Below are 13,279 nucleotides of genomic sequence, written 5' to 3'. Positions count from 1 at the left end.
TCAAAATGACAAAACTTCAGACTGGAATTATCAGAATTACAGTGGATAGCGCGATGGACTTCTGATCCAGATTTCGAGGGTTCGAATCCTACGTAAGACGATACAAATCACTTTTTAGTACGTAATGAAGCAAAGGAAAAAACTTTGAACTTGATACATCGGAATTGTGTTACGAATTTTCAACTCACCAACGATGATGAAAAACAAAAAAATAACCTTCGTTCGCTTCATTATTACAAGAACAGAGCAAAAAAATGAGAAAATAACAGATGCCCTAAAACAGAATTGAAAATACATTATAAAAGTCTTTGATGAAATAAAAGATCAGCAAAAAACGTGCCCTAATTCGAGTCCTCGCAGCGCAGTGGATAGCGCGCTGGACTTCTAATCCAGAGGTCGAGGGTTCGAATCCCGCCGAGGTTGAAACAAAGTTCTTTTAGGTACACAAAGAAAGCAAAATCAGAAAACTTCAATCTGGATACATCGTAATTCTTTCAACATATTTATATCTCACAAAGATGAAAAATAAAAAATTAACATTTGTTCACTCCATTAATACAGCAATACAACATGAAGTTCAGACAATAACAAAAGCCCTAACATAGGATTGAGAAAACAAGATGACCGTGTTTGATGAAAGGGAGAAAAGGTCAGCAAAAAACGCGTTCTAATGCAAGTCCCAGTAGCGCAGTGCATAGCGCTCAGGGCCTCTACGCAAGAAGTTGAGGTTTCAATACCCTCCGAGGAGGATAGAAAGAACTTTTGGCGCACAATTATTTCAAAATGACAAAACTTCAGACTGGAATTATCAGAATTACAGTGGATAGCGCGATGGACTTCTGATCCAGATTTCGAGGGTTCGAATCCTACGTAAGACGATACAAATCACTTTTTAGTACGTAATGAAGCAAAGCAAAAAACTTTGAACTTGATACATCGGAATTGTGTTACGAATTTTCAACTCGCCAACAAAGATTAAAAACAAAAAAGTAACCTTCGTTCGCTTCATTATTAGAGGAGCAGCGCAAAAAAATGAGAAAATAACAGATGCCCTAAAACAGGATTGACAATACATAACAAAAGTCTTTGATGAAATAAAAGATCAGCAAAAAAACGGGCCCTAATTCGAGTCCCCGTAGCCCAGTGGATAGTGCGCTGGACTTCTAATCCAGAGGTCGCGGGTTCGAATCCCGCCGAGGATAAAACAAAGTTCTTTTTGGTACTCAAAGAAAGCAAAATCAGAAAACTTCAATCTGGATACATCGTAATTCTTTCAACATATTTATATCTCACAATGATGAAAAATAAAAATTAACATTTGTTCACTCCATTAATACAGCAATACAACATGAAGTTCAGACAATAACAAAAGCCCTAGCATAGGATTGAGAAAACAAGATGACCGTGTTTGATGAAAGGGAGAAAAGGTCAGCAAAAAACGCGTCCTAATGCAAGTCCCAGTAGCGCAGTGCATAGCGCTCAGGGCCTCTACGCAAGAAGTTGAGGTTTCAATACCCTCCGAGGAGGATAGAAAGAACTTTTGGCGCACAATTATTTCAAAATGACAAAACGTCAGACTGGAATTATCAGAATCACAGTGGATAGCGCGATGGACTTCTGATCCAGATGTCGCGGGTTCGAATCCTACGTAAGACGATACAAATCACTTTTTAGTACGTAATGAAGCAAAGGAAAAAACTTTAAACTTGATACATCGGAATTGTGTCACGAATTTTCAACTCGCCAACAAAGATTAAAAACAAAAAAATAACCCTCGCTCGCTTCATTATTAGAGGAGCAGCGCAAAAAAAATGAGAAAATAACAGATGCCCTAAAACAGGATTGACAATACATAACAAAAGTCTTTGATGAAATAAAAGATCAGCAAAAAAACGGGACCTAATTCGAGTCCCCGTAGCGCAGTGGATAGTGCGCTGGACTTCTAATCCAGAGGTCGCGGGTTCGAATCCCGCTGAGGATGAAACAAAGTTCTTTTTGGCACACAAAGAAAGCAAAATCAGAAAACTTCAATCTGGATACATCGTAATTCTTTCAACATATTTATATCTCACAAAGATGAAAAATAAAAAATTAACATTTGTTCACTCCATTAATACAGCAATACCACATGAAGTTCAGACAATAACAAAAGCCCTAACATAGGATTGAGAAAACAAGATGACCGTGTTTGATGAAAGGGAGAAAAGGTCAGCAAAAAACGCGTCCTAATGCAAGTCCCAGTAGCGCAGTGCATAGCGCTCAGGGCCTCTACGCAAGAAGTCGAGGTTTCAATACCCTCCGAGGAGGATAGAAAGAACTTTTGGCGCACAATTATTTCAAAATGACAAAACTTCAGACTGGAATTATCAGAATTACAGTGGATAGCGCGATGGACTTCTGATCCAGATGTCGCGGGTTCGAATCCTACGTAAGACAATACAAATCACTTTTTAGTACGTAATGAAGCAAAGGAAACAACTTTAAACTTGATACATCGGAATTGTGTCACGAATTTTTAACTCGCCAAAAGATTAAAAACAAAAAAATAACCTTCGTTCGCTTCATTATTAGAGGAGCAGCGCAAAAAAAATGAGAAAATAACAGATGCCCAAAAACAGGATTGACAATACATAACAAAAGTCTTTGATGAAATAAAAGATCAGCAAAAAACGGGCCCTAATTCGAGACCCCGTAGCCCAGTGGATAGTGCGCTGGACTGCTAGTGCAGAGGTCGCGGGTTCGAATCCCGCCGAGGATGAAACAAAGTTCTTTTTGGTACACAAAAATGCAAAATCAGAAAACTTCAATCTGGATACATCGTAATTCTTTCAACATATTTATATCTCACAAAGATGAAAAATAAAAAATTAACATTTGTTCACTCCATTAATACAGCAATACAACATGAAGTTCAGACAATAACAAAGGCCTAACATAGGATTGAGAAAACAAGATGACCGTGTTTGATGAAAGGGAGAAAAGGTCAGCAAAAAACGCGTCCTAATGCAAGTCCCAGTAGCGCAGTGCATAGCGCTCAGGGCCTCTACGCAAGAAGTTGAGGTTTCAATACCCTCCGAGGAGGATAGAAAGAACTTTTGGCGCACAATTATTTTAAAATGACAAAACTTCAGACTGGAATTATCAGAATTACAGTGGATAGCGCGATGGACTTCCGATCCAGATTTCGAGGGTTCGAATCCTACGTAAGACGATACAAATCACTTTTTAGTACGTAATGAAGCAAAGGAAAAAACTTTGAACTTGATACATCGGAATTGTGTTACGAATTTTCAACTCACCAACGAAGATGAAAAACAAAAAAATAACCTTCGTTCGCTTCATTATTACAAGAACAGCGCAAAAAAATGAGAAAATAACAGATGCCCTAAAACAGAATTGAAAATACATTATAAAAGTCTTTGATGAAATAAAAGATCAGCAAAAAACGTGCCCTAATTCGAGTCCTCGCAGCGCAGTGGATAGCGCGCTGGACTTCTAATCCAGAGGTCGAGGGTTCGAATCCCGCCGAGGTTGAAACAAAGTTCTTTTAGATACACAAAGAAAGCAAAATCAGATAATTTCAATCTCGATACATCGTAATTCTTTCAACATACTTTTATCTAAGAAAAGATGAAAAACAAAAAATTAACATTTGTTCACACCATTAATACCGCAGACCCTCATGAAGTTCAGACAATAACGAAAGCCCTAAAATAGGATTGAGAGTACAAGATAACTGTGTTTGATGAAAAGGAGAAAAGGTCAGCAAAAAACGCGTCCTAATGCAAGTCCCAGTAACGCAGTGCATAGCGCTCAGGACCTCTACGCAAGAAATCGAGGTATCAATTATCAGAAAAACAGTGGATAGCGCGAAGGACTTCTGATCCAGATGTCGCGGGTTCGAATCCCGCTGAGGATGATACAAATTTCTTTTTGGTACACAAAGAAAGCGAAATCAGAAAATTTCAATCTGATATCGTAATTCCTTCAACAAACTTTTATCTAAAAAAATGAAAAAAAAATAACATTGGTTCACTCCAATAATACAGCAGTACCACAAAAAGTTCAGACAAAAACAAAAGCCCTAAAATAGGACTGAGAATGCAAAATAACTGTGTTTGATGAAAAGGAGAAAACGCCAGCAAAAAACGCGTCCTAATGCAGGTCCTAGTAGCGCAGTACATAGCGCTCAGGACCTCTACGCGAGAAGTCGAGGTTTCAATTTCCCCCGAGGAGGATAGAAAGAACTTCTGGCCCACAATTAATTCAAAATGACAAAATTTTAGACTGGAAATATCAGAATTCCAGTGGATAACGCGATGAACTTCTGATCCAGATGTCGCGGGTTTGAATCCTACGGAAGAGTATACAAATCAATTTTTAATTTTAAAAAATGAGAAAATAACAGATGCCCTAAAACAGGATTGAAAATACATAATAGAAGACTTTGATGAAATAAAATATCAGCAAAAAACGTGCCCTAATTCGAGTCCTCGTAGCGCAGTGGATAGCGCGCTGGACTTCTTATCCAGAGGTCGCGGGTTCGAATCTCGCCGAGGATGAAACAAAGTTCTTTTAGGTACACAAAGAAAGCACAATCAAAAAGTTTCAATCTGGACACATCGTAATTCTTTCAACATACTTTTATCTAGAAAAGATGAAAAAAAAATTAATATTGGTTCACTCCATTAATACAGCAGTACCACAAAAAGTTCAGACAATAACAAAAACCCTAAAAAAGGATTGAGAGTACAAGATAACCATGTTTGATGAAAAGGAGAAAAGGTCAGCAAAAAACGCGTCCTAATGCAAGTCCGAGTAGCGCAGTGCATAGCGCTCAGGACCTTTACGCAAGAAATCGAGGTTTCAATTATCAGAAATACAGTGGATAGCGCGATGGACTTCTGGTCGCGGGTTCGAATACCGCCGAGGATGATACAAATTTCTTTTTGGTACACAAAGAAAGCGAAATCAGAAAATTTCAATCTGATATCGTAATTCCTTCAACAAACTTTTATCTAAAAAAATGAAAAAAAAAATTAACATTGGTTCACTCCAATAAAACAGAAGTACCGCAAAAAGTTCAGACAAAAACAAAAGCCCTAAAATAGGATTGAGAATGCAAAATAACTGTTTGATGAAAAAGAGAAAAGGCCAGCAAAAAACGAGTTCTAATGCAAGTCCTAGTAGCGCAGTACATAGCGGTCAGGACCTCTACGCAAGAAGGCGAGGTTTCAATTCCCCCCGAGGAGGATAGAAAGTACATTCGGCACACAATTATTTCAAAATGACAGAACTTCAGACTGGAATTATAAGAATTCCAGTGGATAGCGCGATGGACGTCTGATCCAGATATCGCGGGTTCGAATCCCGCGGAAGAGGATACAAATCAGTTTTTAGTACATAATGAAGCAAAGGAAAAAACATTAAACTTGATACATCGGAATTGTGTGACGAATTTTCAACTCACCAACAAAGAATAAAAACAAAAAAATTACCTTTGTTCGCTTCATTATTAGAGGAGCAGCGCAAAAATAGAGAAAATAACAGATGCCCTAAAACAGGATTGAGAATACATAATAAGTCTTTGATGAAAAAAAAGATATGCAAAAAACGTGCCCTAATTCGAGTCCTCGTAGCGCAGTGGATAGCGCGCTGGACTTCTAATCCAGAGGTCGCGGGTGCGAATCCCGCCGAGGATGAAACAAAGTTCTTTTAGGTACACAAAGAAAGCAAAATCAGAAATTTTCAATCTGGACACATCGTCGTTCTTTCGACATACTTTTATCTAAAAAGATGAAAAAAAATTAATATTGGTTCACTCCGTTAATACAGCAGTACCACAAAAAGTTCAGACAAAAACAAAAGCCCTAAAATAGGATTGAGAATGCAAAATAACTGTGTTTGACGAAAAGGAGAAAACGCCAGCAAGAAACGCGTCCTAATGCAAGTCCTAGTAGCGCAGTACATAGCGCTCAGGACCTCTACGAGAGAAGTCGAGGTTTCAATTCCTCCCCAAGGAGGATAGAAAGAACTTTTGGCTCACAATTAATTCAAAATGACAAAATTTCAGACTGGAATTATTAGAATTCCAGTGGAAAACGCGATGAACTTCTGATCCAGATGTCGCGGGTTCGAATCGTACGGAAGAGGATACAAATCACTTTTTAGTAAGAGAAATGAGAAAATAACAGATGCCCTAAAACAGGATTGAAAAAACATAATAAAAGACTTTGATGAAATAAAAGATCAGCAAAAAACGTGCCCTAATTCGAGTCCTCGTAGCACAGTGGATAGCGCGCTGGACGTCTTATCCAGAGGTCGCGGGTTCGATTCCCGCCGAGGAAGAAACAAAGTTCTTTTAGGTACACAAAGAAAGCAAAATCAGAAAATTTCAATCTGGACACATCGTAATTCTTTCAACATTTTTTTATCCAAAAAAGATGAAAGAAAAATTAACATTGGTTCACTCCATTAATACAGCAGTACCACAAAAAGTTCAGACAATGACAAAAACCCTAAAAAAAGGATTGAGAGTACAAGATAACCATGTTTGATGAAAAGGAGAGAAGGTCAGCAAAAAACGCGTCCTAAAGCAAGTCCCAGTAACGCAGTGCATAGCGCTCAGGACCTCTACGCAAGAAATCGAGGTTTCAATTATCAGAAATACAGTGGATATTGCGATGGACTTCTGATCCAGATGTCGCGGGTTCGAATCCTACGGAAGAGGATACAAATCACTTTTTAGTAAAAAAAATGAGAAAATAACAGATGCCCTAAAACAGGATTGAAAACACATAATAGAAGACTTTGATGAAATAAAAGATCAGCAAAAAACGTGCCCTAGTTCGCGTCCTCGTAGCGCAGTGGATAGCGCGCTGGACTTGTAATCCAGAGGTCTCGAGTTCAAATCCCGCCCAGGATGAAACAAAGTTCTTTTAGGTACACAAAGAAAGCAAAATCAGAAAATTTCAATCTGGACACATCGTAATTCTTCCAACATACTTTTATCTAAAAAAGATGAAAAAAAAATTAACATTGGTTCACTCCATTAATACAGCAGTACCACAAAAAGTTCAGACAATAACAAAAACCCTAAAAAAGGATTGAGAGTACAAGATAACCATGTTTGATGAAAAGGAGAGAAGGTCAGCAAAAACCGCGTCCTAATGCAAGTCCCAGTAACGCAGTGCATAGCGCTCAGGAACTCTACGCAAGAAATTGAGGTTTCAATTATCAGAAATACAGTGGATAGCGCGATGGACTTCTGATCCAGATGTCGCGGGTTCGAATCCCGCCGAGGATGATACAAATTTCTTTTTGGTACACAAAGAAAGCGAAATCAGAAAATTTCAATCTGGATATATCGTAATTCCTTCAACATACTTTTATTTAAAAAAGATGAAAAAAAATTAACATTGGTTCACTCCAATAATACCTCAGTACCACAAAAAGTTCAGACAATAAAAAAAGCCCTAAAATAGGATTGAGAATGCAAGATAACTGTGTTTGATGAAAAGGAGAAAACGCCAGCAAAAAACGCGTCCTAATGCAGGTCCTAGTAGCGCAGTGCATAGCACTCAGGACCTCTACGCGAGAAGTCGAGGTTTCAATTCCCCCCGAGGAGGGTAGAAAGAACTTTTGGCCCACAATTACAAAATTACAAAATTACAAAAATTACAAAAATTACAAAATTACAGAATTACAAAATTACAAAAATTACAAAAATTTCAGACTGGAAATATTAGAATTCCAGTGGATAGCGCAAAGGACTTCTGATCCAGAGGTCGCGGTTTCGAATCCCGCCGAGGATGAAACAAAGTTCTTTTTGGTACACAAGGAAAGCAAAATCAGAAAACTTCAATCTGGATACATCGAAATTCTTTCAACATATTTATATCTCACAAAGATGAAAAACAAAAAATTAACAATTGTTCACAAGTTATTTCTGTTATCAGAAATACAGTGGATAGCGCGATGGACTTCTGATCCAGATGTCGCGGGTTCGAATCCCGCCGAGGATGATACAAATTTCTTTTTGGTACACAAAGAAAGCGAAATCAGAAAATTTCAATCTGGATATATCGTAATTCCTTCAACATACTTTTATTTAAAAAAGATGAAAAAAATTAACATTGGTTCACTCCAATAATACCTCAGTACCACAAAAAGTTCAGACAAAAACAAAAGCTCTAAAATAAGATTGAGAGTACAAGATATCCGTGTTTGATGAAAAGAAGAAAAGGTCAGCCACAAGCGCGTCCTAATGCAAGTCCCAGTAGCGCAGTGCAGAGCGCTCAGGAGCTCTACGCAAAAAGTCGAGGTTTCAATTCCCTCCGAGGAGGATAGCAAGAACTTTTGGCACACAATTAATACAAAATTACAAAAATTTCAGACTGGAAATATTAGAACTCAGTGGATAGCGCAAAGGACTTCTGATCCAGAGGTCGCGGGTTCGAATCCCGCCGAGGATGAAACAAAGTTCTTTTTGGTACACAAAGAAAGCAAAATCAGAAAACTTCAATCTGAATACATCGAAATTCTTTCAACATATTTATATCTCACAGAGATGAAAAACAAAAAATTAACTTTTATTCACTCAATTAATACAGCAGTACCACAAAAAGTTCAGACAACAACAAAAACCCTAAAATAGGATTGAGAATGCAAGATAACCATGTTTGATGAAAAGGAGAAAAGGTCAGCAAAAAACGCGTCCTAACGCAAGTTCTAGTAGCGCAGTCCATAGCGCTCAGGACCTCTACGCGATCAGTCGAGGTTTCAATTCACCCCGAGGAGGATAGAAAGAATTTTTGGCCCACAATTAATACAAAATGACAAAATTTCAGACTGGAATTATCAGAATTCCAGCGGATAGCGCGATGGACTTTTGATCGAGATGTCAAGGGTTTGAATCCTACGGAAGAGGATACAAATCACTTTTTAGTACATAATGAAGCAAAGGAAAAAACTTCAAACTTGATACATCGGAATTGTGTTACGAATTTTCAACTCACCAACAAAGGTGAAAAACAGAAAAAAAACCTTGGTTCGCTTCATTATTAGAGGAGCAGCGCAAAAAAATGAGGAAAAAACAGATACCCTAAAACATGATTGAGAATACAAACCAAAAGTCTTTGATGAAATAAAAGATCAGCAAAAAATGTTCCGTACATCGAGTCCTCGTAGCGCAGTGGATAGCGTACTGGACTTCTAATCCAGAGGTCGCAGGTTCGAATCCAGTCCAGCATGATACAAATTTCTTTGTGGTACACAAAAAAGCCGAACCAGAAAACTTCAATCTAGATACATTGTAATTCTTTCAACATATTTATATCTCACAAAGATGAAAAACAAAAAATTAAAATTTGTTCACTCCATTAATACAGCAGTACCACATGAAGCTCAGACAATAACAAAAGCCCTAAAAAAGGATTGAGAAAGCAAGATAACTTTGTTTGAAGAAAAGGAGAAAAGGCCAGCAAAAATGCGTCCTAATGCAAGTCCTAATAGAGCAGTGCATAGCACTCAGGACCTCTACGCAAGAAGTCGAGGTTTCAATTCCCTCCGATGAGGATAGAAAAAACTTTTGGCACACAATTATTTCAAAATATCAAAAATTCAGACTGGCATTATCAGAATTCCAGTGGATAGCGCAATGGACTTCTGATCCCGATGTCGCGGGTTCGAATCCTGCGGAAGAGGATACAAATCACTTTTTAGTACATAATGAAGCAAAAGAAAAACTTTTAAACTTGATACATCGGAATTGTGTTACGAATTTTCAACTCACCAACAAAGATGAAAAACAAATAATTAACCTTCGCTCGCGTAATTAATAGAGGAGCAGCGCAAAAAAGGAGAAAATAACAGATGCCCTAAAACAGGATTGAGAATACATAATAAAAGTCTTCGATGAAATAAAAGATAAGCAAAACAACGGTCCCTAATTCGAGTCCTCGTAGCGCAGTGGATAGCGCGCTGGACTTCTAATCCAGAGGTCGCGGGGTCGAATCCCGCAGAGGATAAAACAAAGTTCTTTTTGGTAAAAAAAGAAGGCCAAAATCAAAAAACTTCACTCTGGATACATCGTAATTCTCTCCACAAATTTTTATCTCACAAAGTTGAAAAAAATTAACATTTATTCACTCCATTAATACAGCAGTACCACATAAAGTTCAGACAAAAACAAAAGCACTAAGATAGGATTGAGAATGCAAGATAACTGTGTTTGATGAAAAGGAGAAAAGGCCAGCAAAAAATGCGTCCTAACGCAAGTCATAGTAGTGCAGTGCATAGCGCTCAGGGCCTCTACGCAAGAAGTCGAGGTTTCAATACCCTCCGAGGAGGATAGAAAGATTTTTTGGCACACAATTAATTCAAAATGACAAAATTTCGGACTGAAATTATCAGCAATGGACTTCTGATCCAGATATCGCGGGTTCGAATCCTGCGGAAGAGGATACAAATCACTTTTTAGTACATAATGAAGCAAAGAAAAAACTTTAAACTCGATACATCGGAATTGTATTACGAATTTTCAACTCACCAACAAAGATTAAAAACAAAAAATAACCTTCGTTTGCTTTATTATTAGACGAGCAGCGCAAAAAAATGAGAAAATAACAGATGCCCTAAAACAGGGTTGACAATACTTAACAAAAGTCTTTGATGAAATAAAAGATCAGCAAAAATGTTCCCTAACTCAAGACCTCATAGCGCAGTGGATAGCGCTCTGGACTTCTGATCCAGAGGTCGCGGGTTCGAATCCAGCCGAGGATGAAACAGAGTTCTTTTGGTACACAAAGAAAGCAAAATCAGAAAACTTCAACCTGGATACATCGTAAATCTTTCAACATATTTATATCTCACAGAGTTGAAAAAAAAATTGATATTTATTCACTCCATTAACTACAGCACAACCACATAAAGTTCAGACAAAAACAAAAGACCTAAGATAGGATTGAGAATGCAAGAAAACTGTGTTTGATGAAAAGGAGAAAAGGCCAGCAAAAAATGCGTCCTAATGCAAGTCATAGTAGTGCAGTGCATAGCGCTTAGGACCTCCAAGCAAGAAGTCGAGGTTTTAATTCCCTCCGAGGAGGATCAAAAGAACTTTTGGCACAAAATTAATTCAAAATGACAAAATTTTGGACTGGAATGATCAAAATTCCAGTAGATAGCGCGATGGACTTCGGATCCAGATATCGCAGGTTCGAATCCTGCGGAATAGGATACAAATCTCTTTTAGGTACATAATGAAGCAAAGAAAATAACAAAAGTCTTTGATGAAATAAAAGATCAGCAAAAAACGTTCCCGAATTCAAGTCCTCGTAGCGCAGTGGATAGCGCGCTGCACTTCTAATCCAGAGGTCGAGGAATCGAATCCCTCCGAGGATGAAACAAAGTTCTTTTTGGTACAGAAAGAAAGCAAAATCAGAAAACTTCAATCTGGATATATCGTAATTCTTTCAACATATTTATATCTCACAAAGAAGAAAAACAAAAAACTAAAATTTGTTCACTCCCTTAATACAGCAGTACCACATAAAGTTCAGACAATAACAAAAGCCCAAAAATAGGATTGAGAATACAAGATAACCGTGTTTGATGAAAAGGAAAAAAATGTTGGCAAAAAACGCGTCCTAATTTAAGTCCCAGTAGCGCTCAGGAGCTCTACGCAAGAAGTCGAGGTTTCAATTACCTCCGAGGAGGATAGAAAGAACTTTTGGCACACAATTATTTCAAAATGACAAAATTTCGGACTGGAATTATCAGAATTCCAGTAGATAGCGCAATGGACTTCTGATCCAGAGGTCGAGGGTTCAAATCCCGCAGAGGATGAAACAAAGTTCTGTTTGGTACAAAAAGAAGGCCAAAATCAAAAAACTTCAATCTGGATACATCGTAATTCTCTCAACAGCTTTTTATCTCACAAAGTTCAAAAAAAAATTAACATTTATTCACTCCATTAATACAGCAGTACCACATAAAGTTTAGACAAAAATAAAAGCCCTAAGATAGGATTGAGAATGCAAGATAACTGTGTTTGATGAAAAGGAGAAAAGGCCAGCAAAAAATGCGTCCTAATGCAAGTCATAGTAGTGCAGTGCATAGCGCTTAGGACCTCCAAGCAAGAAGTCGAGGTTTTAATTCCCTCCGAGGAGGATCAAAAGAACTTTTGGCACAAAATTAATTCAAAATGACAAAATTTCGGACTGGAATGATCAAAATTCCAGTAGATAGCGCGATGGACTTCGGATCCAGATATCGCAGGTTCGAATCCTGCGGAATAGGATACAAATCTCTTTTAGGTACATAATGAAGCAAAGAAAATAACAAAAGTCTTTGATGAAATAAAAGATCAGCAAAAAACGTTCCCGAATTCAAGTCCTCGTAGCGCAGTGGATAGCGCGCTGCACTTCTAATCCAGAGGTCGAGGAATCGAATCCCTCCGAGGATGAAACAAAGTTCTTTTTGGTACAGAAAGAAAGCAAAATCAGAAAACTTCAATCTGGATATATCGTAATTCTTTCAACATATTTATATCTCACAAAGAAGAAAAACAAAAAACTAAAATTTGTTCACTCCCTTAATACAGCAGTACCACATAAAGTTCAGACAATAACAAAAGCCCAAAAATAGGATTGAGAATACAAGATAACCGTGTTTGATGAAAAGGAAAAAAATGTTGGCAAAAAACGCGTCCTAATTTAAGTCCCAGTAGCGCTCAGGAGCTCTACGCAAGAAGTCGAGGTTTCAATTACCTCCGAGGAGGATAGAAAGAACTTTTGGCACACAATTATTTCAAAATGACAAAATTTCGGACTGGAATTATCAGAATTCCAGTAGATAGCGCAATGGACTTCTGATCCAGAGGTCGAGGGTTCAAATCCCGCAGAGGATGAAACAAAGTTCTGTTTGGTACAAAAAGAAGGCCAAAATCAAAAAACTTCAATCTGGATACATCGTAATTCTCTCAACAGCTTTTTATCTCACAAAGTTCAAAAAAAAATTAACATTTATTCACTCCATTAATACAGCAGTACCACATAAAGTTTAGACAAAAATAAAAGCCCTAAGATAGGATTGAGAATGCAAGATAACTGTGTTTGATGAAAAGGAGAAAAGGCCAGCAAAAAATGCGTCCTAATGCAAGTCATAGTAGTGCGGTGCATAGCACTTAGGACCTCTAAGCAAGAAGTCGAGGTTTCAATTCCCTCCGAGGCGGATCAAAAGAGCTTTTGGCACACAATTAATTCAAAATGACAAAATTTCG

General features: G+C 37.8%; 1 protein-coding gene and 12 non-coding genes across 15 annotated transcripts in view; 12 read left to right on the top strand and 1 right to left on the bottom strand.

The window, feature by feature from the left end:
* The window catches only part of LOC142341565 (dynein axonemal heavy chain 7-like), a 193,840-nt gene that overhangs the window by 75,070 nt on the left and 105,491 nt on the right, over positions 1-13,279 (bottom strand). The gene's annotated exons all lie outside the window — the stretch shown is intronic.
* Trnar-ucu (transfer RNA arginine (anticodon UCU)) lies at positions 351-428 on the top strand. Its single transcript has one exon. It is a non-coding gene; the product is annotated as a tRNA-Arg (tRNA).
* On the top strand, positions 1,130-1,202 carry Trnar-ucu (transfer RNA arginine (anticodon UCU)). Its single transcript has one exon. It is a non-coding gene; the product is annotated as a tRNA-Arg (tRNA).
* Positions 1,909-1,981, top strand: Trnar-ucu (transfer RNA arginine (anticodon UCU)). Its single transcript has one exon. It is a non-coding gene; the product is annotated as a tRNA-Arg (tRNA).
* Positions 3,462-3,539, top strand: Trnar-ucu (transfer RNA arginine (anticodon UCU)). The gene has a single exon. It is a non-coding gene; the product is annotated as a tRNA-Arg (tRNA).
* Positions 4,490-4,562, top strand: Trnar-ucu (transfer RNA arginine (anticodon UCU)). Its single transcript has one exon. It is a non-coding gene; the product is annotated as a tRNA-Arg (tRNA).
* On the top strand, positions 5,630-5,702 carry Trnar-ucu (transfer RNA arginine (anticodon UCU)). The gene has a single exon. It is a non-coding gene; the product is annotated as a tRNA-Arg (tRNA).
* On the top strand, positions 6,276-6,353 carry Trnar-ucu (transfer RNA arginine (anticodon UCU)). The gene has a single exon. It is a non-coding gene; the product is annotated as a tRNA-Arg (tRNA).
* Trnat-ugu (transfer RNA threonine (anticodon UGU)) lies at positions 6,853-6,925 on the top strand. Its single transcript has one exon. It is a non-coding gene; the product is annotated as a tRNA-Thr (tRNA).
* On the top strand, positions 9,956-10,028 carry Trnar-ucu (transfer RNA arginine (anticodon UCU)). The gene has a single exon. It is a non-coding gene; the product is annotated as a tRNA-Arg (tRNA).
* Trnar-ucu (transfer RNA arginine (anticodon UCU)) lies at positions 10,710-10,787 on the top strand. Its single transcript has one exon. It is a non-coding gene; the product is annotated as a tRNA-Arg (tRNA).
* Positions 11,328-11,400, top strand: Trnar-ucu (transfer RNA arginine (anticodon UCU)). The gene has a single exon. It is a non-coding gene; the product is annotated as a tRNA-Arg (tRNA).
* On the top strand, positions 12,391-12,463 carry Trnar-ucu (transfer RNA arginine (anticodon UCU)). The gene has a single exon. It is a non-coding gene; the product is annotated as a tRNA-Arg (tRNA).

This window comes from Convolutriloba macropyga, chromosome 6, assembly GCF_964194025.1.
Source record: "Convolutriloba macropyga chromosome 6, txConMacr16.3, whole genome shotgun sequence".
Taxonomy (NCBI): domain Eukaryota; kingdom Metazoa; phylum Xenacoelomorpha; order Acoela; family Convolutidae; genus Convolutriloba; species Convolutriloba macropyga.
The sequence above is the reverse complement of the archived record's forward strand: the minus strand, read 5'-3'. Positions and strand labels throughout refer to the sequence as shown.